At 43.1% G+C, this 27,657-nt stretch overlaps 1 long non-coding RNA gene across 5 annotated transcripts in view; it reads left to right on the top strand.

Moving 5' to 3' along the window:
* Positions 1 to 370: 370 nt before the first annotated feature.
* LOC147371429 (uncharacterized) overlaps positions 371 to 27,657 on the top strand; it is a 28,777-nt gene continuing 1,490 nt past the window's right edge. Inside the window, exons 1-4 of one of the 5 annotated variants that reach the window (XR_015163567.1) lie at positions 371 to 3,692; positions 4,492 to 4,649; positions 5,374 to 5,438; positions 6,269 to 7,861. This is a non-coding gene — a long non-coding RNA (uncharacterized LOC147371429). Of the gene's footprint in view, positions 3,693 to 4,491; positions 4,650 to 5,291; positions 5,439 to 6,268; positions 7,862 to 27,657 lie in introns of those variants that run through there. The other 4 variants (XR_015163565.1, XR_015163566.1, XR_015163563.1 and 1 more) reach the window with 4 other exon arrangements.

Genomic DNA, 27,657 nt, shown 5'->3' with positions numbered 1-27,657 from the left:
AATAGATAGCCCACAGGAATTTACTGTGTGACACAGGAGCTCAACCCTGTACTCTGACTACCTAGAGGAGTGGGATGGCGAGGGAGGTGGGGGGAGGTTCAGGAGGGAAGGGACATTTGTGTACCTGTGGCTGATTCATGTTGATGTATGGCAAAAACCAACACAATATTGTAAAGTAATTATCCTCCGGTTTAAAAAAAAAAGAATATTCATGATTCCATCATGCAGAGGAAACTACTGGAAACACTTTAGAATATATTTTCTCACTGTTTCTGTGCCGAAATATTTTCATATTTTTGAAAAGTACGGTTGTAACCTCCATGTGGTTTTTTAATTTGCTTTTTTTACCCAATAATATATTTTGAACATCATTTTAAGTTAATACACTTTTGGACTTCCCTGGCTTTTGGTCCACTGGCTAAAGTTAATACACTTTTGGTCCACTGGCTAAGACTCCATGCTCCCAATGCAGGGGGCCTGGGTTTGATCCCTGGCCTGAGAACTAGATCCCATGTACCACAACTAAGGCCCAGCACAGCCAGACGAATAAATATTTAAAAAACAAAGTCAATACATTTTCATCTACAGCATCATTTTAAGTGAAAGAATAGAATTCCATTGTAGGGATATAACATAATTTGTTTAAAGAATCATCTCATTACCACGCAAGACTTTGGAATCTGCTGCTACAGTCTGACATAGTGGTTGGAGAATTCTGTTTCAGATGAATGTTTTGGCTCTCTCAGCTCCATAGGCCCATGCCACGAACCAAGGACAACAAGCCCAGGAAGAAAAAAAGATCTACTGAACAGTTATCATGCTACTGACTCTATTTCACTCTTCTCTTCTGGGCACCGAAGAATGTTCTCATTATTCTCTGTCTTCCGTGGCATATAAGAGTTTCTAGCTGAGTTGCTCCACCATTAATTGTATGTCTTCTTAACTTGGGAAATTCTTCAGTGAGTGAACAGTCATCCATCTTCCTATGGCTTACTTGAATCAGAGGGACTTGCAGGATGCTAATACAGTGCTGGGTTTCAGGAAAAAACCATCTTTGCGAATAAATAAAGCAAGAACTTAACAGAACATTAACTCCCTCTTTGCGATGTGCCCATGAGTCCCTCTAAGAATGTGAGGTTAAGTGTGTATATCAAGATCCCTCTTTAGAGGTGATCCATGCGAGTTGTTACCGCGAGCCTCATTTCATTTGGTGGAGCAGCTGCCAGCCAGCCGAGCAAGGCCACGGTCAAACTATGGGAGCCTTTCTCTTCTGGTCATCAGTTTTTTTTTTTTTTTTTTTTTAAGCCAAAGTCTCTTCTAGGAGAGAGACTTCTGCTATTTGCCTTTATCTTTAATTTAGAAATATATATTAAGTATATTCCTCCTTTCTCCATACATTTGATATGAGGAGATCTGCTATTGGCTCTCCAGCCTTTAGTTGTCTTCCTTCATAATAACTTCCTGTTTAAGAAAACCACAACTTGGACCATTCTCAGCCATGCAGATTTGATGTGAGGGGCTGTATAGCCACCTATGATTAGAACCTGATTTCCCTTCCCCTGAACACAGTAATTGGTTCAAAGGTCGTCACAGGACTTAAGTAAGTCCAATCAGAGGTCCTTTGATAGGGATTCTGGGACACAGCATCCCTTCTCTTCCGTCTATGTTAATGAGGAAGCATGTTCCTTTTCCCCAGGAGCTGCTGGTAGGCATCTTGCAGCAATGAGAAGAGCCAGCCTTAGGATGAAGAGAGTAGAGATGGGAAGAAGTGGAATCCTTTGAGTTGCTGCATCAGATCTTTTTTTAATATTTATTTACTTACTTGGCTGTGCCAGGTCCTAGTTGCGGCCCATGGGATCTTCCATCTTTGTTGCAACAGGCACAATCTTTCAGTTGCAGCATGAGAACTCTTAGCTGTGGCAGGTGGGACCTAGTTCCCTAACCAGGGATTGAACCCAGTCCCCCCGTGTTGGAAGTGCAGTGTCTTAGCCACTGGACCACCGGGGAAGTCCCTACTGGATCAGATCTTGCCCAAAGTCCATTCTACATCTGTCTCTTTCTAATTTTGTTATTGTTGTTTGATCTTTAAGTTGTGTATGACTCTGTGATGCCAGGCTTCTCCGTCCATGGGATTTCCCAGGCAAGAGTACTGCACTGGGTTGCCATTTCCTTCTCCAGGGGATCTTCCTGATCCAGGGATGGATCCCACGTCTCCGGCGTTGGCAGGTGGGTTCTTTACCACTGAGCCACCAGGAAAGCCCTCCCTTCAAATACATGAGCTAATAAATTCTTTTTCTTTCTAAAGACAATTTGGGAAAGATTTCCTAATGCTTACACCTGGCAGATGCCTAACACAATTGATACTATTTGTGAACAAACTGCAGCAAACTAACACCTTTCTTTCCACTGATGGCTTTCTTCTTATTTACAAATTCTTCCTCCTCTATAACCCATGGGGTTTTCTGCCTATCAAACCCACACCTGCTTCTCATCACTGCCTTTCTGCACGTTTCCTCTTTTCCATGTATCCCAAACATCCAAACTCCCTTTCTTTTCAAAGCTGCCATCCCCTCTCCAGCCCTGGGGAATTTTCTGTTTCCAGGAGTGACAAAGACCTAGGACACAATCGCCCCATTTCCTTCTTCTTTTCTTTTCTAGAAGGCAATCACTCGGGACTTTCAGACCTCAGGAATTGGCTGTCACGCATCTCGAGGAAACATTCATGGAAGCAAAATTACAAACACAGGATGCTTTCACGGTTGCAGAAAGCACTTGCTATTGTTGTCTTTGAGCTGTAGGATCTAGTTCCTGGCTGGTTCCAAGGTGTCACCCTCATATAACGTTGAAAAGCTGGCCTGAAATGCTTAGCCAAGGAAATTCAAGCTTGTGTCTCTACTAGGTCTGGGAATATTCTGAGTTGCAACCTAAACTTGCTTCCTCATTTCTGTGGCAGGTATGAATTCTTTGGTCTCCTTAGAGGAGGAAAGAAATTCCTACGTGGTCCCCAGAAATTATTTTTGTGGGCTTTGAGCCACCCTGCACCTACTCGATGGATATCCCACTGCCCTTCTATAAGAGCTCTCCAAATCTGGTCCTTGTAAATCCTACCCAGTGTAGGTAAAGCCTGTTGTTATTCCTCAGCATTACGTCTCTTCCTTCATGGGAGGGGTACCCCAGTTCCTTCGGGAAGCCACCTCTTGCTGACTCTTAGTCATGAGGTTTAGGTGGGAATGCCCTTTGCTCTACAGGTGGGCTTTATTAACTTAAACCAATCAGCAGAGCCCACATGTGATGACAGTGATCAGTTCAGGATGGGCCCATAATCCCATTAAAGCCATAGAGACATGAGGAAACATTTGCTAAGTTCTCCCTCTAGACCTCAGCCTGGCTAGTGTCATTTCCTGCAACTTCCTGGATACCCCCTTGGCCTCAGACCCTGGAAGTCCTTCCTTTCTTTCTTGCCCAAATCTTTCTGTTCTACTCAACTTGCCCTTGGTGCTTTTTCAAGATACTAATGTGTGTGCCTTTCTAACCAACGTTTGGTTCTTTTACCTCTTGTTCTTGTATCCCTGTTCGAAACCAGGGATAGCAAATAGATTTCATCTCGTCTGTCAACTCTGATCAATAAGTATTAGGACTGAGATCCAAGCTAAGAAAGATTCTGAGGCTGCCTCTGGCTTCAGCGAGAAAGTGTAAGTGATGTCTGCCATGGGCATGGGGTAGAGAGTAGCTGTGCGTTTGCTATCACTGTTCTAAGTCAAGGTCTGAGCCTAGCTCCTCTAATAGTAACATAGCCTTTCAGATGTCTCTCTGCAGCTTCTGGCTCAATGTATCTTTTCCTGGTTCAGGACTTCTACACCCAATAACCTTCTGCTTCTTGTCTAAGGAACACATCAGGTTCATAGTTCTCTTGCAGACCTGACATGACTGACACACCCTTGGAAAAATGACTTGCTTGGCCCCTCCCTGTCTTATATTGTTTGTAGCTTCCATCTGCTCATTTCTGGTGTCTCATTTAGGTGCCCCCATGGTATTCCTCCCTCCTTCCTAAGCTCCTCCTCCCTCCTCCTTCCTAAGCTTCAAAGATCATTTTAGGATTATCAATTCACAATATCAAAATTATTTAAACAGGAATAGAGATGGTTTCTACCAAGAGAACAGGTGGGCTGTTGATTCCACACCAGTCTCCATCCATGACTAATAACGTTTCATCCTTTCTACAGACACGGCTGAGCCAAGCTTTATTCACAGTTCTTTCCTTGAAATCACAGCAACATCTTTGGCACTCTAGAAATTCTGATTCCTGCACAAAATCCATTTGTGTTGGCGTTCAAGCTCTGCAAATGTCATAGCACTTTTTTTCTTTTTGTCACAGTACATTTATCCTTAATGAGAGAGTTTTCTATTCTGTGATTAGAAACCATTTCTTACATGGGGATCCTGTGGGTATGTACTCAGTGTATGTGGTGTGTAATCAGTACCAATTTTCAGTTCATATCCCAGTTAAGACACAGATCTATGTGAAGTCCACTCCCACTCACCTTTGTCAGCAGCTTCTTACTGGTGATTGGAATCGTGATGTGTGCTGCGTGTGGTATTAGCAGAGGGGTGTGTAGTCCGTGAGCGTCTCACCTGGTACTCTGAGCTGGGTAAGTACGAAAGGCCTGAGGACTGGAGAACCCTCATCTCAAGATTCTGCATTTAGATCTCAAGATCCACACCCACAGGGCCCCTATTACCATGTAATGTAACAGGTTCCCAGGATTGAGACATGGCATCTTTTGGCGGGGAGGGGGTCATTAATCAGGCCACCATAGACCTATAGCTATAGAGGGACCTGCTGCTGCAGAAAAGAATCTGCTCAGAATGAATGAGCGTGGCATTGTTGTTTGCTTGGCTCACATTGTAGCTACCAGAAGTTAACCGCATATAACCTCCACAATCTATGAAACTTTTGGAACATAAGCCACAGTTCTCCCTGTGGTAAACCTTCGTGAGTTTTGCCCCCTGGGATTCATGTCCCCCTCTCAGTATAGCCAGACTGTCTGGGTTCATCTCCTGTTCTGCCCCTAATTGGCTGTGTGGCCTTCGGGAATGTACTGAAACTCTCTGTGCCTTGAGTTCCTTGTACATAAAATAAAGTGATAATTGTTCCCCGAGCATACGGTTGTTGTGAGAATTGAGTTAATGTGTATAAAGTGTTTCAGAAACTGCGTCACACGCTGTGTATGTATCAGCTGTTGTCACTGTTACCCAACTTCATTTTGGGAAATTGTTCTCCTTTCCTCCAGTATCTGTGTTTCAGAGACAGCTGACTCCGCCTTGACTACTGTTTTTGATCTAACATCTCATCTAAGCCCTCTCTGAATCCAGGATTTGCTGGTCCCATCTCTCCAGAAAGAGAACTTCCTGACCAGGGATAGAGGATGGATCTGGAGGTAATAATTGACTTGCTCCTGATTAACTCTCCCTGTTAAGTCAATGAAAGCTTCTATTCTATAAGTTGAAGTGATCCGTTTTATAAAAGAAAATAACCCCAGAAAATATAAGTTTGAAGTCACTTTGTGAAAGTTCTTCTGTTCTGGCCTAGAAGTGGTAAGGGAGGGCGAGTACTTCTGATCCACTCTCCTGCTGAGTCCCACTTTCCAGGACTACGGTCTCCAGGATTGTTGAATCCTGTTCTGCTGCCATTGTCTTTCATTCTTTTTGTCCTTGTGAAGTTTTCCTATTTCACTCTTTTTTCAGTTGTGTTATTGGGATCATGGAAGGGAGCAGAGATAAAGAGTTTGTGTTCAACCCACTTTAACCAGAAAGTTTTTGAGGAGTTAAAAAACCTTTGCTGGAAAATGGACTGGCAGCCTTGCTCAGGGCAGCTCTTCTGTCGCAAGGAACTACATAATCACACCAAGGAATTATGTAGGAATTACATCAGCAAATCCCAATAACTGTTTCTGAGGAAATGTGAACACTTAGGAACCCTAATAACTTCAAGATAAAATAGCTTCTTTTTAAAACAAATAATAAATTACACACTAAGAATTAATCCCTGTCCTTTGTTCAGTGAGATGAATAGTCACTGCTCTGCAGCCTATAGGCTCACAAACGAAGCCCCTGAACTTTGGCTTCTATGACCTTATACCCACACTCCTGCTTTATCTACTTTGGGTTGACCTTGGGGCTTCCCAAATGGAAGGGGCTCCCAATAGCAAAACTCTTTGCCAGGGTTGAAGGCGTGTTCTGGTGGCCTCTTTTTTTTTTTCTTTTTTAGTCGTCTGTTTTTGCTCTCTACCGTGTGAGAGACGGAGGAGTCATAGCTAAACATCTGCCCCTCACCCACTTCAATCTCCTGTCATCAGCTGCCACCATGACTACAGAACAAAAACAAGGAGGAAAGAGGACGTAATTCAGTCATCTGAAAATGGTATTCGAGAAGCGCCACTTACTGACTCACCTGGAAATAAAATGTCTTGACATTTTGGGAGTCAGGATGAGCTGCCCATTCAGATAATTTTCTATAAATATCTCCAGGCATAGCCCTCAAGCCCCTCTTACTTCATTTCTCCACACTCAAACAACTCACAGAATAAATTATGATGCCAGGGGAAAAGCCAGATTTTGTGGAAACCAAAGCTTTGCAATTTAGAGGGAGGCGGGCTCTTTCTTTAGAGAAGAGAATTAAAAATTGTGAACAACTAAACATGAAGTTTAATATTTACATGAAATGGGAAAAGGAACTACAGCAAGTCACAAAATTTTAAAAACTGACAAATACTACAAAAATCTAGAAAAATAATAATACCATCATTATTTGATGGCTTGACACATCTCTTTAATATCCTTCTCTCTATATTGATTGGTGACATACCTCTGTAAAGTTCTTTTTTAATTTTAATATTAAAGAAATATTTAGTTTATTTAATATCCATTTATTTATTTGGCTGAGCTAGGCCTGAGTTCGGAGAAGGCAATGGCACCCCACTCCAGTACTCTTGCCTGGAAAATCCCATGGACGGAGGAGCCTCGTGGGCTGCAATCCATGGGGTCGCTAAGAGTCAGACACGACTTCACTTTCACTTTTCACTTTCATGCATTGGAGAAGGAAATGGCAACCCACTCCAGTGTTCTTGCTTGGAGAATCCCAGGGATGGGGGAGCCTGGTGGGCTGCCGTCTAAGGGGTCGCACAGAGTCAGACACGGCTGAAGCGACTTAGCAGCAGCAGCAGCAGGCCTGGGTTGCAGCACATGGGATCTTCAATCTTCACTGTGGCATGCAGGATATTTCTGGTTTTGGCATATGGGATATTTTTTGTTTGTTTGTTTCAGCATGTGGATTCTTAGTTGTGGCATTTGGGATCTAATTTCCTGACCAGGGATTGAATCCAGGCCCCCTGCATTGGGAGTGTGGCATCTTAGCCACTGGACCACCAGGAAGTCCCTGTACACCTTATAGCAAGATTACTCAGTCTTTCTTCTAGCCTGGTTGAATAAATATTTTTATTGATATGATAGAAAAAGTTTTTCAGCCTCATAACTGGTTACTGATAAGTCATGTAGTTTTTTTAAATTGTCAAATTTGGGAGATCCTACATCAACTTTCTTTTACATATAAGCTGTAAGAATTCATACGTATCTCAAATTCTCTTGCACAGGGACTAATGTTCAATACTTTTTGAACTGAGGACCCTCATTAACCAGTTTGTCATTGTTTGGGTAGATTATGATGTCAGTATGTCATGCTAGATCAAGAAGAAACAGATATCACACAATATAAAAGCTGATTCTTTCCTTTTATTCAAAACTTCTCTCTTCTTTGTGAATTACTTCCTTGGATATAATTTGAATAAAAACGGAGGACTTAGAATTTGCTTCTTAATGTTGGAATAATTTATACTGATCTTATTGCTTATTTATGACTCCCCTTCTCTTCCTATTCCTATCGAGCTCCCTTCTGCACCCTGCAGGGCCTCATCACATGTGCAAACACTACAGTCCATACAACCAAGCTTTATCTATAAACCCCAGCAAACTGCTATGCCTTGGCTCCCTCTTGGGCCTAGGAGTGTGCATTCCTATTCCTAAGGGTGTGCATTCCAGTCTTGGAAGTCTGGACTCAGAGGAGAGGCCCATGTAGACCCTGGGAGCTGGCTCAGGACCATATGGACAGGCAATTTTATAGCCCTGGGTACTCAAAGTACGGGCAAAAGGGGAGGGTATAAATTCTCCGTGGGCATAGCCCCAGACACTGCAGACTTCTCATCTAGAGGGAATGGTGCAGCAGGAGGAGGCTCCATGCGGCTCTCTGATGTGTGGGCCCCAGGGCAGGAGCCCCTGTTGCTCTGAAGTGCCCACACCCACTTCAGGTCCACCCAACATGAGGAGGAGTGTGAAATGCATTTTACTAAAATGTAAGACCATGTTGAACACATTACTAGAGTCCTCCTGGCACCTTGGAGGGGCCCATGCAAACAAGGGATTTCTTTGGTTTCACAGTAAGTTACCTCTGTATGACACGTGGTGATCATCTGGTGATCTGGAACATCTCAAAGTTGGTCTTTGGTTTCACAGTAAGTTACCTCTGTATGACACGTGGTGATCATCTGGTGATCTGGAACATCTCAAAGTTGGACCTCAGATTAAAATACTTACTCCATTCAGAGCCAAAGTTTTAAGGGAATCTCTGCACCAATTCTGCACCCTTAGGCCATTTCTTGCCTTTGCCTTGATCTGCTCTGTATGTCGGAGCTTCCCAGGTAGCGCTAATGGTAAAGAACCTAATTGCCAATGCAGGAGACATAAGAGACATGGGTTGGGAAGATCCCCTGGAAGAGAGCATGGCACCCCACTCGAGTATTCTAGCCTGGAGAATCCCATGGACAGAGGAGCCTGGTGGGCTGCAGTCCATGGGGCCTGTAGCAAAGAGTCAGACACGACTGAAGCAACTTAGTATGCATGCTTGCATGCATATCTCCGGAAACCAACACCAACCTGCAGGAAATTGAGGGGGCAGGGGAAAAGCCAGGGTATTTCTCCTTCTCCCTCTCTGCCTAAAGCCTCTTTTCCATGTCTCTAATTCTCACTGGACAAACCTCTTGCTTTGTGGATCCAGCGTTTCCTAGGTGACCCTGTACCTAAGTTCCAGTAACACCACTTCCTCCTTTTGTCTCTCCAGTTCAGTGGTTCTCACCCTAGGGACATTTCTACCTAATCCCCACTCCCTCTACTCAAGGGACATTTAGCAATGTCTGTAAACATTTCTGGTTGTTACAGCTTGGGACGGTGGTGCTATTGGCGTCTAGTGGCTGAATGTCAGAGATAAAGACTAAACATCCTATTTACACAGGGCATAGCCCCTGATAACAGAGGATCATCTGGTGCAAAACACCAATAGTTCCCGATTGAGAAACCCGCTCCAGCCTGAAGGCAATAGTGGCTCCTTCCATTGTTCATCTCAGGTTCGCCTCATTGTTCTGTTTGGTGCTTAGCTCTGCCCTTGGTAGTAGTAGTAGTAGTAGTAGTAATAGTAGTAGTAGTAGTAATAGTAGTAGTAGTAGTGTTAGTTGCTCAGTTGTGTCAGACTCTTTGTCACCCCATGGACTATAGCCCCCCAGGCTCCTCTGTCCATGGGATTTTCCAGGCAAGAATACTGGAGTGGGTTGCCATTTACTTCTTCAGGGCATCTTCCTGACCCAGGGATCGAACCCGGGTCTCCTGCACTGCAGGCAGATTCTTTGCCACCTAAGCCTTTGGGGAAGCCCATCTCTTCTGTTATGTGTTACCAATCCCCTGTATTAAATTCCTTCTGTTTAAACACTTAAAGTGGCTTCTGTTTTTTTTGGTTAAATTGACTAATGCCTTCCCAAAGTATCAGCTCAGCTTCTTTACTTTTTTCTTCTCTACTCAACTAAGTCAATGATACTTTCTCTGCCACGTCCCCATCTGTATTAGTCAGGGTTCTTCAGAAGAACAGAACCAATAGGTGATAGATAGATATATAAAAGTCACCTGAACAGTTTTCTGCAGGCAGGAGACCCAAGAAAGCCAGTGGTGTTTCTTGGCTGACTTCAAGTCCCAAGAACCAATAAGTATCATTGTCTGAGGGGAGGAGGAGACGGTCACCCCAGTTCAAACAAAGAACAAATTTGCCCTTCCTTTTCCTTTTTGTTCTATTCACACTCTCAATGGATTGAGTGATGCCCATATGTTCTGGTGAGGATGGTCTTCTTTACTCAGCTTTCCATTTTAAATGCTAATTCCTTCTGGAAGCACTCACAAGACATTTTACCAGCTATTTGGATGTTTCTTATTCCAGTCAAGTTGACATAAAATTAACTGCCACTGTTAATTTTCAGTGAAACCATGTGTTTCACTGTTTCACTACAGAACTTTATGGTTTTCATAGAGTATTTTTTAATTAATAGACTATATTATTTTATAAGGAACTCACTCAGGGTTATAAAATGAGCAGAAGAAAAGGCATAACTTTCTTTTACTAAATAAAAATAGAGTGCTCAAATTAATATAATCCAATTTCCATCTTCAGACTACATTATTATTATAAAATGCATTTGGTTAATTTAATATTACTACAAATACAAAATGTAGATTAATTTAAATCTGATTAAATTCAGGTCTTTGGGGATTCTTCATTCTCTGTTAGGCAAAATTGATGAGAGTGATTTTTTTTTTCCTGTATTTTAAACATTTTCAGCATAATGGGTTGAGTTCAACTTATGGACTGCCAAAGTGACAAGAGAAAGAAAATACATTTGGGGCTTCCTGCATGTCAGGGGTTGTACTGTTGATAACTTCCTAGAGTTGCCAAAGCAACGCAGCAAAAACTACATGGCTTAAAATGACAGAAATTTACTTTCTTGGTTCCAGAGGCCAGAAGTTCAAAATCAAAGTGTCAGCAGGTTCACGCTCCCTCTGAAGGTGCTGAGGAAGGAAACTTCCAGACTTCTTTCCTAGCTTCTGGTGGCCACAGGCATTCCTTGGCTTGTAGACGCATCACTCTAATCCTCTGTCTTCACGAGGCATTCTCCCTGTCTTCCCATGGTCTTCCCTCTGGGTGTGTCTGCCTCCATGTCCCAATTTTCCTTTTTTGTAAGGATACTAGGTATATTGGACTAGCCCCCCCGCCACCTGATTACCTCTGTAAAGACCCTATTTCCAACTCAGGTCCCATTTTGAGGTATTGAGAGTTAAGACTTCAATAAGGGGTGGAGAACACAGTTCAAGTGATAATAGGAGTGATCACGTTTCTGTACCCTGCAAGATGATTTTTTGAGTAAGGGGAACTTGTATATGCATTCAGGTTTAAGAGATTTACTTTAAAATTGCTTTTTAAAGAGTAGTTAAAACTTTGTCTTTAGGAAACTGATTCAACAAATGCCTAGTAGGCAGCTGCTATGCATTAGGTACTGTGCTGAGTGCAGAGATAAACAAAACAAATTCCCAGCTGTAAAGAATCTCACTCAGAGTCTAGTGGGTGCCATGAATAGGAAAACAATTCTAACGCAACCTGAGAAGTGCTGTATTAGAGAGCTAAGGAGGGGATTTGTGGCTCCAACAACACTGTCTCGTGATGGAATCAGGGTATGGCATCCGCCAGGAGCAAGGGAAAGGCAGTGCAGGCAGGGCAGATCTGAGAAACTATGTCCACAGACCCAAAGAGCAGGGGCTTCCCGGAGAGGCAGGACTATCTGTGGTCACTGCTCACAGGAAGCACAGGCAGAGAAGTGGGGAGTGGATGAGAGCAGATGGAGGCTTTGGTGGGAAGGACCCGGCCCATGCACCCTGCTAAGGCTTTGGAGATGAGCTACTGAATTTTGTAATCAGGGGAGTAACATAATCAGATGTGTTTTGGAAAGATGAGTTTGAGAGCACCACTGTCAAGGGTGGACTTCTGTTTATTTGTCATCATTCAGTTCCTCAGTCATGTCCGACTCTTTCTGACCCCATGGACTGCAGCACGCTAGGCTTCCCTGTCTTTCACCATCTCCTGGAGCTTACTCAAACTTATGTCCATCGAGTTGGTGATGCCATCCAACCATCTCATCCTCTATCATCCCCTTCTCCTCCTGCCTTTAATCTTTCCCAGCATCAGGGTCTTTTCCAGTGAGTTGACTCTTCTCATCAGGTGGCCTAAGAATTGGAGCTTCAGCTTCAGCATCAATCCTTTCAATAAATATTCACTGTTGATTTCCTTTAGGATTGACTGGTTTGATCTCCTTGCTGTCCAAAGGACTCTCAAGAGTCTTCCAACACCACAGTTCAAAAGCATCAATTCTTCTGTACTCAGTCTTTTTTATTGTCCAGCTCTCACATCCGTACATGACTACTGGAAAAAGCAGAGCTTTGACTATACAGACCTTTGTCGGCAAAGTAACGTCTCTGCTTTTTAATGTGCTGTCTAGGTTTGTCATAGCTTTTCTTCCAAGGAGCAAGCGCCTTTTAATTTCATGGCTGCAGTCACCATCTGCAGTGATTTTAGAGCCAAAGAAAATAAAGTCTGTCACTGTTTCCATTGTTTCCACATCTATTTGCCATGAAGTGATGGAACCGGATGCCGTGATCTTCATTTTTTGAATGTTGAGTTGCAAGCTAGCTTTTTCACTCTCTTCTTTCACCTTCAACAAGACAAGAGGCTTTTTAATTCCTCTTTGCTTTCTGCCATTAGGGTGGTGTCATCTACATATCTGAAGTTGATATTTCTCCCCGAAATTTTGATTCCAGCTTGTGCTTCATCCAGTCAAGCATTTAGCATGATATACTCTGCCTATAAGTTAAATAAGCAGGGTGACAATATACAGCCTTGACGTACTCCATTCCCTATTTGGAACCAGTCTGTTGTTCCATGTCCTGTTCTAACTGTTGCCTCTTGACCTGCATACAGGTTTCTCAGGAAGCAGATAAAGTGGTCTGGTATTTCCATCTCTTTAAGAATTTTCCAAAGTTTGTTGTGATCTTCACAGTCAAAGGCTTTAGTGTAGTCAATGAAACAGAAGTAGATGTTTTTCTGGAATTCTCTCGTTTTTTCTATGATCCAACAGATGTTGACAGTATGATCTTTATTCCTCCGCTTTTCCTAAATCCAGCTTGTACATCTGGAACTTCTCGGTCCACAGGCTGTTGAAATCTAGCTTGAAGGATTTTGAGCATTACTTTGCTAGCATGTGAAATGAGTGCAATCATGTGGTAATTTGAACATTTTTTGGCACTGCCCTTCTTTGGGATTGGAGTGAAAACTGACCTTTTCCAGTCCTGTGGCCACTACTGAGTTTTCCAAATTTGCTGGCATGTTACTGAGTACAGTACTTTCATAGCATCATCTTTTAGGATTTGAAATAGCTCAGCTGGAATTCCATCACCTTCACTAGCTTGTTCTTAGTGATGCTTCCTAAGACCCACTTGACTTCTCATTCCAGGATGTCTGGCTCTAAGTGAGTGATCACACCATCATGGTTATATGGGTTATTAAGATCTTTTTTATATAGCTCTTCTGTGTGTTCTTGCCACCTCTTCTTAATCTCTTCTGCTTCTGTCAGGTACATACCATTTCTGTCCTCTATCGAGCCCATCTTTGCATGAAATGTTCCCTTGGTATCTCTAATTTTCTTGAAGAGATCTTTAGTGTTTCTGATTCTATTGTTTTCCTCTATTTCTTTGCATGGTTCACTTTATCTCTCCGTACTGTTCTCTGGAACTCTGCATTCTGATGGGTATATCTTTCCTTTTCTCCTTTGCCTTTCACTTCTCTTCTTTTCTCAGCTCTTTGTAAGGCCTCCTCAGAACCATTCTGCCTTTTTGCATTTCTTTTTCTTGGGGATGGTTTTGATCACTGCCTCCTATACAATGTCACAAACCTCCATCCATAGTTCTCAGGAACTCTGTCTATCAGATCTAGTCCCTTGAATCTATTTGTCACCTCCACTGTATAATTGTAAAGGATTTGATTTAGGTCATACCTTAATGGCCTAGTGATTTTCCCTACATTCTTCAATTTAAGTCTGAATTTTGCAATGAGAAGTTCATGATCTGAGCCACAGTCAGCTCCAGGTCTTGTTTTTGCTGACTGTATAGAGTTTCTCCATCTTCAGCTGCAAAGAATATAATCAGTCTAATTTCGGTATTGACCATCTGGTGATGTCCATGTGTAGAGTCATCTCTTGTGTTGTTGGAAGAGGGTGTTTGCTATGACCAGCATGTTCTCTTGACAAAACTCTGCTAGCCTTTTTCCTGCTTCATTTCACTTGTTTCTAAATTTAAAGTTCATTTCCTTGTCCTCATTTTACTAATCACTCAACAGTTTTCACCAGAATTGACTGCTTCCTTCTTTATGAAATGATGTCCTCTCCTGACCTCTGTTCCTCTGACTCTCTGGTTTCCCTCTAGATCATGGCCTCTGTTTCTTGCTGGCTCTTCCTCTGTGAGTCTCAAGGCTCATGCAAGGACCTTCTCCCTTCTCTTCTTATCTCCCCTCTTTCCTGGATGATCTCATCCAGTTCTATGGTTTCAGATTTGTACCCTAGCCCTGGCCTCTCCCTTAAGACCCAGATTTGTCATCAAACTGCCTAATCCATTTTGTCACCCCCTGAGTCTCTATAGGGACTTCAATCTCAGTATCCTAAATCTGTCTCTTCCCAAGGTGTCCCTAGCTCACTAAATGGCCCACATTTGCCCAAGTAGTTGCTCAATCCCCAGAGGCAAGATTTATCTTTAATTCTTTCATTTCCTTCACCTCCCACATACAAATCCATCTCTGAGTCTTCCTGGTTCTACAACCAAAATATATCTTTAATCCAGCCATTTATCCCCATCTCCACTATCATCAGAGTAGGCTAGGTTCCCACTGTCTTATTACCTGTTGCTGCTGCTGCTAAGTCGCTTCAGTTGTGTCTGACCCTGTGAGATCCCATAGACGGCAGCCCACCAGGCTCCACCATCCCTTGGATTCTCCAGGCAAGAACACTGGAGTGGGTTGCCATTTCCTTCTCCAATGCATGAAAGTGAAAAGTGAAAGTGAAGTCGCTCAGTCGTGTCTGACTCTGTTTGACCCCATGGACTGCAGCCCACCAGGCTCCTCCATCTGGGACTTTCCAGACAAGAGTACTGGAGTGGGGTGCCATTGCCTTCTTTGGTCTTATTACCTAGATGACTGCAATTGTCTCCCAACTGGTTGCCCCACGCATGCCCTTATCTGTTCTGTTTTCCACCCAACAACTCTAATTATCTTATTAGAATTTTTAGCCAGATACATCATTTAGTGTGGAACTTGAACTACCTTACTATGGACTGAAAGGATCCATACTTACTAGGATCTGTTTCGGGTTTCTCTTTAACCTTACCATTCCCACCTCTGTCCTTCCTTCTGTTCCTTGAATATGACCGCCCCTTCCCTGCTTCTGAGCCTCCGCACTTGCTGTTCCCTCTGTCCAGAACCCACTCCCTGGACTCCTTGTGTGGCAGTCTCTTTCTCAGCCTTCAGGACTTCTGAAGGACACATATCACCTTCTCAAGGAGGCCTTCCTGGCCGATTCCGTCTAAAGGAGGCCTCCACTCTTATTACTCTGTTGTATTTGTTTTTCTCCTGTTTTTTCTACCTTGTTTATTTCCATCAGAGCACTTTCAAAATATGAATGGAAGTTTATTTATTTATTTGTATATATTTTGTTTCTTCCTCTTGTCTCTAAACACCATTCCCTCCTTCCATTCCATATTAGGACCCTGTCTGTCTACAATATTTGTTGCACAGTATGGTACCTCAGGGAGATTTCTAAATACCCACCATCCATCAAGTAGCTCCAATGGTCCCATTGCTGCACCTCCTTGTTTACACTGTACAATTTCATGTCCCTATCGAGCCTATGGAGTGGAACTATTATCCCCTTGCTACCAGTGAAGAAACTCTTTTAGAGGGTTGGATGATTTGCTGAAGGCCACATAGCCTCTAAAAAGTGGTGGTGACAGGATTTGAGCCCATGTCTGTCTAGTCCTGAAACCCTCTCTCTTTCTACCCTGTAGCATGCCTCAGTCCCTGGCCCTTAGAGGAGCAGGAAGGAATGTAAAGAAAGCATAACTTACGTTGCTACTTCTTTTCTTCTTTCACTTGATTAACTTTAAATATCAACCTTCTGACACTTTCATGGACAAATGTTCATTGGCCCATCATCCTTTAACTTGGGAAGCTACTGTCTCCCATGCCATAGGAATCCTGCTTAGGTGTGTGGTACAAGGAAACTAACACCACCCCTCCCTTTGCCACCTTGAGTGCACATGTGACCTACGCTGGCCAATCAGAATATTCCTTTCCCAGGTCTCCATCTCATTGTGAGAAGGAGCATGTGATCTGATCCAGGCCTATCAGCATCCTCTCCAGGACAGGCTGGAGCTCTAGGGACAATTGTTCCTTTAGGATCATCATTCATTAGCACTGTAGTAGTCAGGAGCTGCAAGTGGCCATCTTAGTCACATAGAGACAGGTGCTAGAATAGAAGACCACAGAACTAAGAGATGGATGGAGGAGATAAAATCAGAGACTTAGTAATATAATTTCAGCACTCAATTCTAACCATTTACTTATTTGATTATTTGGTTATTATCTCGCTTCTCCCTCAACTAGCTCCACAAGGGCAAGAATAATTCTTGCTCTTGTTCACCCTTGTCTCCCCAGTGCCCGAGGCAGTGTCTGCCAATGTCACAAGTGTTCCAGATCGATCTCAGTGATTGAGAGTATTGATTCTACCAGCAGTGTCTGAGCTCACAGCACAGTGATAATATTCAAGAGAAATCATTTCTATCTCCAACTTTTGGAATGAACTACCGGAATATAGGAGGCTTGATTAAAATTGGAGGAAACTTACTTCATCTTAGAGTCACATTTAACCTTCTGAGGTATAATGGGATATGTAATAAGAATAATTTAGGTTATAATGGATGCGTGTTGAAACTGAGCAGGTATAATGCCTTCTGGCTCTGTTCTTTAGAAATGTGTGTGGTGTCTGAGGCACTGTAATTTAATTTGACTTTAATATGTCTTTAAGCACACTGTCAGATTAGAACCTGATTCATCACTCACTTGGAGACTAAAAACAGAGGCTGACACCAGAGGTTACTATCACCTAGCAATATGCTTTTCCTCAAAGGGATGGACATAATCCGAGGAAGCATGTCACTCATGCCTCTCCAGCGCCACAGGCTGGGTATGCCTGGTGCTTGGCAATTGTTTCAGGATAAAATGACTTTGGTGCTGCAGCTGCCGTCATTCAGGAGAGGCAGTTTCCGAGGGCTTCAGAAAATGAGACACACAAAAAAATAAAAAAAAATAAAAAATAAAAAGAAGATGAGACACCTGAAAATTTGACCCCAACCCAGCCCTTAATAAGCATTCCCTGTGGACCACAGTCCCTGATAGCCAGCTGCTTTCTTCCAGTGTCCAGGGCAGCAGTTCAAACAGTGGGGTGGATGGTGGGAAAGGATGACAATTTGGGATTTCTCTCAAATGTTTTCTGGAAAAACCGCTTATTTTTCATTGTGTCCTAACTTCCCTCTTGATAACATAGAAATGGTTTATGTTTCCCCTCTGGAGTCTGCCAAGTCCTCAGAGGTCCTCAGAGCAGGGGCAGTAGGAAAATAAAGAGAGCAAACTGTTAGGGTGCTAGCAAGGGGAAGGAGAGGTGCTGACCTCAGATGGCTCAGAGCCAGGCAGTGGAGTGAATGAACTCAGTGATTTCTGCTTGCTTGGGGTGGGCAGAGTGCAGGACTAGAGTTATAGATGAGGGAAGGACGCACTCATCTGTGGAACATGAGACTGTGTGCTGAGGTGTTACCTTAGTAGGTGTTACCTGCTTACCTAACAAGTATTGCACGGCATATGGTGTTACCTTAATAAATTGCTATGAACTTTTGTATAGATGAGGGACTTGACTCTCATGGAAGGTAAGTAATTTCTAAGCCAGTAGGTGAAAGAGGCAGCTGTCACCTCCAACACTAGCTCCAAAGTGCTAAGCCTTTCCTCTCTCCATTATACTGTGCTGTCTATATTCATCTGAGACATAAAAACAAAAGAGATATTTGCCTATGACTGCAGACCCATCCCAGGGGCCCCTGGTTTACGTAGGAAGGGACAGCTGCCCATGGATGGCTCAATTTCATGGACAACAATAAGGTTTGGAAAGAAGTGAGATCCCATCTTCTGTGTCCTCTGAGCTTTCTTCCTTGGATCCCTTTTGTTATTTCAGGGCCTTCCGTCCCCCTGACCTCCGTCCAGCTCTCGCTCTGGCTATACCCACTTTGGTTCTACCCTCTGCTTCTTCCCAACCACAGTCCCTCTCCCTTACAAAACTCATTCATCTGAACCTCCTTTCTTCTGGTCTTGGGAAGTCATTAGTTTGCTTATTTCCTTAACAAGCTAATTCATGCACAAGTATTAGTGGCAAAAATGTATAACACTTGGAACTATGGGCAGTGTTTAGTAGTTCCTGATGTCAGTAAGACTCACTCAGACAATGTTCTGTCTCATTCAGTAGGTCCTGATATGAGCCTTCAATCTGCTCTCACTGGGGGATTGGGGTAAACTGGGGTGGTTAAAAGAAACACCTTCTTGTCGGCTAGCCATTGTACTGATAACAGTCCACACTTGGAATATTCAGCCAGTTATTCATATTATGACCCACTAACAACACACAGTGGCCAAGCTTTTGCTTCCTGATGCGCTTGACCACATAAACCTATCCCACCAGATCCGGAGCCTGGTGGCCTCCTCCCTGGCCAGCCTCTAGTTTTCCATCAGAATCTCTGCTCATTCCCTTCCTTCTTCCAGGCAGGAAGCTGTGGTCTGAGATTAGAAGCTTTGAAACTAAGCACATCTCTATCAGTTGCATGATTTTATATACTTTGAGCCTCAGTTTTCCCTTCTGTAAAGTGCATTGGGAGCTTTTATGATGATTGGAGATAATGTATCTAAACTCCCCTATCAGCCAATCAATCAATGAATCAATCATAACCTTCTTTGAGATATCTTTTTATGGTATATATGCTCAGTGGTAAAGAATCCACCTGCAGTACAGGAGACACAGTTTCAATCCCTGGGTTAGAAAGATCCTCTGGAGAAGAAAAGGGCCACCCACTGCAGTATACTTGTCTGGGAAATCCCATGGACAGAGGAGCCTGCCTGTAGAGCAGGCTACAGTCCATGGGGTCACAAAAGGGTCAGATACAACTGAGTGACTAAAATGAAAACAAGACAAGATTTGTTTTTCTTGATTGGTTAAATATATGTTTTTGAGATTTCAATTAACATCTGAAAAAAACACTATATATGTGTGTGAATATATATACATATATATATAAACTGTATTAAGCAGGACTATTGGGGATAAGACATTTTAAACTTAAGATATTTGACCCACCTGGATGATATTTATTGTACCTGGTTTTTTGAGGTTTCTGGGGTGTGAATATTCGCTAATCCTCTTTCATCATTGTACTGAGATGATAATATAACCTCAGGGTTTGGAATTCTCTGTGTGCTTTTGTTCATGAGATTTGCCTCTCAGACCTTATCATTAAATACCATGTAGCATGTTATCTACAGTCCTTTTTGTTTCAGTTAAATATTTCCACAGTGGAATGAATTCATTTCACTCTTCAGACTGTACCCAGCACCAGCTATGGAATAATACTTTCCTTCCCTCACAATGATTATTTTCCAAGGCAATACCACTTGGATCCCAGCATTTCATTTTCTTTGCCATTCCCAACTTGATCTCTAAGGATTTTGATTATTCTCTTCCTCACATACGAAGGAGCAGAGATGCTGTGACTAGCAAGTGGGAAAGCCAGGCTTCGTGCTTGGAACCACAAGTTCCAAAGACACAGTTGATGCTTCCTGGCCCCAAGCAGCACCTCAATCTGTATTTGCATGTGTGTGGACTTGGCTGTTTATGTTTGTGGCATTGATCTGTCAAGCAATGACCCTTTCCCCGGTCTCTACATTCTGTCTCACTCCATTGGTTTATTAAGCATGAGCACTCTCTGAGCTGTGCTTTGAAAATGAACTCTTAACACTCCTGGGCCTTGCTTCAGGTTCCTCTGTCTGTTCAAACAGAACAGCTGGAAGATGGTTCAATGTTTATTTGCTTTTTCGATTTAGATTGTTTCTCTTTTCCTGAGATCTCAAGGGCACTGTTCAAAAACCTTCTTAAGCAGCAGCCTGGAGGAACATAAGAGCTGTGGGGGAGGGAGGGGAGAGCTAAGGAATGAAGGGTTCATTGAGGAAGAAGGGAGTGGGGAAGCAAGGCTGGCGATTTTCTGGGGCTGGCTATGGATCTGAGCACTGGGTATTTCTCCTAGTCGGCCCACTCCTCCCTGCTACTACTCATCCTCCCATCCACAGGGCTGTGCACAGAGAAAGTTATGGGAAAAAAGCATCAAAGTGGGCTTTGCAGTTAGTTACACAGGGCTTTGAATCCATCACTTTTAATCTATTGACCTTTGGAAAGTTACTTAAATGCTCTTATATCTTATGAGGTGCAGTGTATCATCTAGTCTTTGTTTTTGGTAGATTCATGTTGTATGGACTTTTTAAAAAACCTATGAGATGAGGAAGTTATCCTGAACTTGCAGACTCCCCTGACCTTAATTAGTTGGCCTCTATGATTTATGCTGTGGAGGCCCAGCATTTTAAAGGCAAAAAAAGGAACATCTGGTCATCTTACTCCAATCACAGTCATTAATCCCATCAAGAGCACCTGCCTTAACATTGGCCTCCTTGTGTTGTCATTAGGGTCAAATAAGGAACAAGGTGATTCAGGTATTATTACTAGCATCTCCATGTTATAGACATGTGGTCTGAGGCACAGAAATATTAACTTGCCTATCTCACAGCTAGTAATTAATATAACTAGGATTTGAACCCAGGCCACAAAAGACTCAAGGTTATAGTAAGTAAAAAAATAAAATTATGGGACTATGTTATTTTCTCTTATATTTAAGGTTAGTTTACTTAATTATTCTGCATCTAGGCAATTTTCTTAGCATAAGAAAAAGGAATATTTTGCTGACAGTTTTTCATAATATTTATCCAAAACTGGTACGACAGCAGGATGCATAATATTTCATGATCAAATTTCCCAACATGGTCCAAATAAGAATATTCTTACAAAGTTATTTTAGGGATTCATTGGTTTTCCCAAGAGCCTCTCCTAAGCCTCTGATAGTCAAATAATTTTCTTTTGAAGTGCCCATGCAATTGGTTTTGATTGTATTTGCATTGCAGGCTCGCACAATTAGCAGGAGGTACTCTGGCAAAATGTGATCTAAGAGGACATATACTAGCATTAAGAGAAGAAATGTTTTTCGAATGGGAACTAATTTGATATTAGTGAATATTTTTATCTTGAGATGACCTTTGCTTCCCTATGTAACCTGACAATAGCTGGGACTTGAGTAATGAAGGCTGAGCTAATGAGGACCCTCTGGCATTTCACAGACATTAACTGTCCAACCTTCTTTAGAGAATGGCTACAGCTTAGCTGATTCAATAAGGGTATTTGGTGCATCACTGAGGCAGACAGGCTATAAGGCGGCCCCAAAGACTTTTACCTCCTGGTATCCATGATATTGTGTAATTCTCTCCCTTTGAGTGTGAGTGGGTCCTGAGATTTGTTTCTGATCAATAGGTAATGGAATGTATGTGATTGCATGTATATCAGTTTATTACGTAAGATTTTAACGTCCATCATGCTAATAGACCCTCTTCCTTGCTGGCTCTGAGGAAGCAAGTGACCATGTTCTGAGATGGCAGAAACTGAGGGTAACTTCCCACTGACAGTGGGGAAGGAACTGCAGCCCTCAGGCTAACCATCCTCGAGAAGCTGAATTCTTCCAACAATCATGTGAGTTTATAAGTGGATCATTTGCCAGTCAAATCTTGAGCTAATATTGCAGCCCTGGCCAAGACAGTGATTGCAGCTTTCAGATGAGACCCTGGAGTAGAGAACCAACAGTCTTGCCTGGACTCTAGACTCACAAGAACCATGAGGTCTAGACTCACAGTTAACCAAGATGATAACTGTGTGCTGTTCTAAGTTTCTAACTTTGAAGCAATTTGTTATCTAGGAATAGATAATTGACAATACAATTATCATATTAAAAATCAGTGAGTCGTTTATTCCAACATTTATTGAGAAAATCCCATGTACAGAGAACCCTGCACCAGTTCTGGGGATACTGTGGTGAAGAAGAAAAAAATGGATGTTCATGGACCTTACAATCTAATGAAACGGATAACTCTGATATTGTGATTTTTTTAAATTGAGGTATAGTTGATGTATTTTTGGTCATCTGATGTGAACAGCCAACTGATTGGAAAAGTCCCTGATGCTGGGAAAGATTGAGGGCAGAAGAAGAGGGTGTCAGAGGGTGAGATGACTGGATGGCATCACTGATGCAATGGACATGAACTTGGACAAACTTCGGGAGATGGTGAGGGACAGGGAGGCCTGGCATGCTGTAATCCGTGGTGTCAAAGAGTTGGACACAACTAGGTGACTGAACAACAACAGCACACTTGATGTACAATATTATATAAGTTACAGGTATGCAGCGTGCTGCTGCTGCCGCTGCTAAGTCACTCAGTCGTGTCCAACTCTTAGCGACCCCATGGACTGCAGCCTACCAGGTTCCTCCATCCATGGGATTTTCCAGGCAAGAGTACTGGAGTGGGGTGCCATTGCCTTCTCCGGTATGTAGCATAGTGATTTACAGTTTTAAAGATTATATTCCATTTATTTTTATTATAAAATATTGGCTACCTAGCCTGTATTGTTGGAGAAGGAAATGGCAACCCACTCCAGTGTTCTTGCCTGGAGAATCCCAGGGACGGGGGAGCCTGGTGGGCTGCCGTCTATGGGGTCACACAGAGTCGGACACGACTGACGTGACTTAGCAGCAGCAGCAGCAGCCTGTATTGTACAATATATACCAGTAGCTAATTTTTTACTACATAGCAGTTTGTACCTCTTGATCTCCTATTCTTGTCTTGCCCACCCCCACCTCTCCCCTCTGGTAACCGCTGGTTTGTTCTCTATGAGTCTGTTTCCTTCTTGTCACTACTTGCATTTTTAGATTCCACGTATAAGTGATACCACACAGTATTTGTCTTTTTTTGTCAGACTTACTTCACTTAGCATAATACCCTCTAGGTCCATCCATGTTGCTGCAGATGGCAAAATTTCATTCATTGTTTTTTCATGGGTAAGTAGTTTTCTATTGTGTGTATACTACATCTTCTTTATCTATTCATCTCTTGATGAACACTTAGGTTACTCCCACATCTTGGCAATTGTAAATAATGCTGCTATAAACATTGGGGTACATATATGTGATATTATGACTTATGTTAAGGAATATATATATTTGGTTTTCATTCCTGGCTCCTGGCACAGAGCTCCTAAAACCCTTGGAATTTCCTGAGTGATATGATAGTCTTTCGTTATTCGTGAGGAAACCCTTCTGAGCACACCTGTATCTTTACTAATGAGATAACTTGGGGTGTACATTCCATCAAGGAATGTGTGGCTTCTGAACTTCACATGCACAGGCTGCCGCTGAGACTCAGTCTCAGACAACCAGGCAAGAAATTGACACCTCTTCTGATTGTTTGATCTAGCACATTGAATCCAGAACTTTTTGGTGAGGGCACCTATAAAATGAAATTGATCCAATCTAAAATGATGACCTTCTCTTCCTAACAATGTCAGAATACTTTCCCACAGTCCTGCAGTGCTTTGGGTGTGCCAGCCTGCTCTTCCCAGGTCTGATTTTGATTCAGGGCATGCTGGAATCGGACTGTAACTGTGGGTCTGGAGTCAGTGAGCAGAGGTAGGGGTGGACCGTGGGGACATCCCCTTGCAAGGTCACCACCATGTGAAGTTGGTGTCTTTGAACAGGACGGGACCAGCCTCATTGGAATGGGAGGACGGGCTGTTTTTGTTGATCCAGGGAGTTGTGTTCTGGGACTTTAGATTTTTGGGGCTATGTGACACCTCCAAAATATGTCCATTCCAATACTCAGGGCAAGAGTCACTTTTTCCCAATAAATGTCCTGAAAGACCTGGTGAGACTGTGAATTCAGTCTGTTTTATAATCCATCGATCTTCAGGCTCTGTCTCTGCCTCTGACTTTTCAGCTTCATTAGCTCTGTGCCTTCATGAGATGAAAGAGTATTTTAGGGAGGTCGTAGAACCTTTCTCATTCACTGACCGTGCTCTGAAGTGAGAATTAAACTCCTAAGCCCATGATTTTTTTTCTTTAATTTGTTTTCTGCGATTAGATGGAACTTCTCACCTGAGAGCCTTCGTATTCCTTTCTTCCCCGCCCACCGGAGCCCTGCTTCCTCTGACATTTCATTTTGCACAACAGCAGGCGATCAGTTTGGCCACTGGGTGTGTGGGCTTGTCCTTAGTCGCTCAGTCGTGTCCGACTCTTTGTGGTCCCATGGACTGGAGCCCACCAGGCTCCTCTACCCATGGGATTTCCCAGGCAAGAGAACTGGAGTGGGGTGCCATTGCCTACTCCAGGGGATCTTCCTGACCCAGGGATCAAACCTGTGTCTCCTGCATTGACATGCTGGTTCTTTCCCACTGAGCCACCTGGGAAGCCCCAGTATGAACACAACTCATGGTATAATCAAAAGGCACTTTTATGTTTACCACCAACTCTCTCAGTTTCACTCAGGGATGGAGGAGGAGAGCTGATCTTCCTCTCCCCCGAGATGAAACTTCTGACAGCTTCTCTTGCTCTCCCCGATGACCTTCACCTCCACCTGCTAGCTATCATTGTCTTTTTCTCTCAGATTGAAGATCGGGTAAGATGAGAGGGAAAGAGGCCAGTGAGTTATGACTTGATGTGTGGCTTCATGTTCTCTGGGCCTTGGAGATGATTAAAGCTGGCGACCCCCAGGGGGCCGTAGTTTGGCTCAGGAGGATTCTTCCCTCGGTGTACTGGCCTAGGGATTTTGGACACTCCCTACAGTCCTCCTCTCCTGCAATTCCCTCAATAGGACAAATCTCTGTTCTGGGTGGTTCCTTTCAACTCTTTCCTTAGTCCCTTGATATCCAGCAGTACATGCTCAGCTTTGATTGTCAAGGTCTGTCTAAAAAGACCTATTGTTAGGATCCAAGGCTTTCTCCTGTGCAACCTTCAAGTAGTCATGGGAAATCCCCTCCCTTGGCCCCAGCAAGCTCTGAGAGTGCCCGATGATTCCAGCGGAGCACCTCCTGGGTCTGTTCTCTCCAGAGCACTTAACCAGCCCTTCTTAACATTCAACATTTTGCTGGAGAAACTGGACTTCATTCCATGACTGGATTGCACTTTCTTGGTCATTAGTCAGACCCTGGTCTTCCGTGTCTGCCAGCTGCAGGAGGCTGCTGCAACTTACTCAGTGGTCTACTGGAAATTTCTTTCAACAGGCTTGAGATTGGGAGATAGCACCAAGCACCCTGCACTCTTGTCAAAGGAGAAAAGACTTAGAGCTGAAACCTCTTCAAAAAAGATCTTCTCAGCCATTTTCTCCGAATAGTCTGAGCCCTGTTTACATTCTTGATTTCTCTGAGAAGCCCAGGAGATGTGGGGCAGTTTTTTCAGCCCTACAAATCCTGCCTAATAGTGGGGAGACTGGGGAATAGAGGCTGGCCTCACTCTAACTGTGGCATCCTGAGATATAATCTAGTGATGTGTCTGACTAAACTGAGGAAGAAACAGCATCATCCTAACTTGTATTGCAGTAGTTTTCATGACTCTTTTACCACTGGGTGCCACTGTTTTACCTGCATCCCGTACTTACTGCTTTATTTTTTTAAATTGTTTTATTTATTTACTTTTGACTGTGCTGGGTCTTTGTTACTGTGCAGGCTTTTCTCTAACTGTGGCAAGCAGGGCCGCTCTCGTGACGTGCAGGCTTCTCATTGCAGCGGCTTCTCTTGCTGTGGAGCGCCGGCTCAGGGTGTGTAGGCTTCAGGAGCTGCAGTGCGTGGGCTCGGTAGCTGTGGCTCTCAGGCTCTGGAGCACAGGCTCAATAGTTGTGGTGCACGGGCTTAGTTGCTCTGCAGTATGTGGGGTCTTCCTGGGCCAGGGGGTTGGACCTGTGTCTCCGGCACTGGCAAGTGGATTCTTTACCACTGAGCCACCAGGGAAGTCCCCTTACTGCTTTCTTAGCCAACCAGGTCATCTAATCTATCCCAGATTGCCAGTACCTTGTGATCTCTTTCAAAGAAAGAATCCATTCTATCCAGTTTCAGTAGAACTTCATTACATGGTATTAACTAGAATTTCTGGGAAGGCCAACAACAAAGCCTGCATGTCAAACAGTCAGAAGCAAAGCATCCAGGAGAAATGTCCAACGACATCCCAAATGTCTGAACACACCATCGGAGTGTTCTAGCAGAAGTCCTGCTGTGGCTGCCAGGCAGGGGATGCTCAACCTCTGTAAAGCCTGGACCCACTGCAGTTCCTGCAGAAAGGCAAATTCCCCAGGGCCATACTTACCAGGAGAATAATGTGTAATTTTTTTGCTTGTATTTCCAGTCTTGCTTAGATTTGGGGTTTATTGGAGTATAGTCACATGTCTATATCCTAGCAGCAAAGGGTTTCAGGATATGTGTTATCTTTGTTTCTATTTATGGAAAGGAGAATTCACAATATAAAAGAACTACAAAGAAAAGATGCGGAGCAAACACAAATATCAAATGTCCATTATAAAACTCTTGGGACAAAAAAGTTTATGGTCCCAATCAATAAACTATTTTGATTAGATAAAATAGTCAAAAGACTTTCTTTGTACCTTTTGAATTTTGCATATATACCCATTCAAAATATAAATTAAGAAGAATTTAAATCCATTTGTTTGAGGCTCTTCCCAAGGACCGTCTTCCTAGTCTGTCTCCTCTTAGGCTGTTGAAGTCTTCTAATATCTTGCATTGTCATTGTTCTTTAACATTGTTGATTGTTCTAACTGACCCTTTGATAGTCTTTGTTCTTGTGTTGTTACAGTTAGTTCTTGTGTTGTTACAAACATAAATGAGGTAATGCATTTAGAACTCTTAGCACAGTGCTTGACACATAATGGGCTTTCCTTGTGGCTCAGCTGGTAAAGAATCTGCCTGCAATATGGGAGACCTGGGTTTGACCCCTGGGTTGGGAAGATCCCCTGGAGACAGGAAAGGCTACACACTCCAATATTCTGGCCTGGAGAATTCCATGTACTGTATAGTCCATGGGGTCGCAAAGAGTCGGACATGACTGAGTGACTTTCACTTTCACTTCATGGCACATTGCAGGTCATCGACACTGGTAATCCTCCACCTTGTGATTCTCCAATATTTTTGCCTGTGGTTGTTTTTCAAATCTTGATTATAAAGAACTCACTGAGATGTAGTAGGTGCATTTGAGGGGTTTTTCCAGTTAATGTCCCCACAACTTAAACATGAAAGCTGTGATTTATAAGAAATATATATTTGGTCTTTGCCCTCCTTTCTGGCACTGAGCTCCTAAAACCCTTGGACTTCTCTAAGTGATAAAGGTGTCTCAGTATTCACAACAAACTCTTTTGAGCCACACATGAGTTTATATTAAAGAAGTGACTTTTGGAAAGCACCT

This window comes from Bos grunniens, chromosome 5 (genome assembly GCF_055505025.1).
Source record: "Bos grunniens cultivar Pamir isolate PY7600 chromosome 5, Bosgru_T2T1.0, whole genome shotgun sequence".
NCBI lineage: Eukaryota > Metazoa > Chordata > Mammalia > Artiodactyla > Bovidae > Bos > Bos grunniens.
The sequence above is the reverse complement of the archived record's forward strand: the minus strand, read 5'-3'. Positions and strand labels throughout refer to the sequence as shown.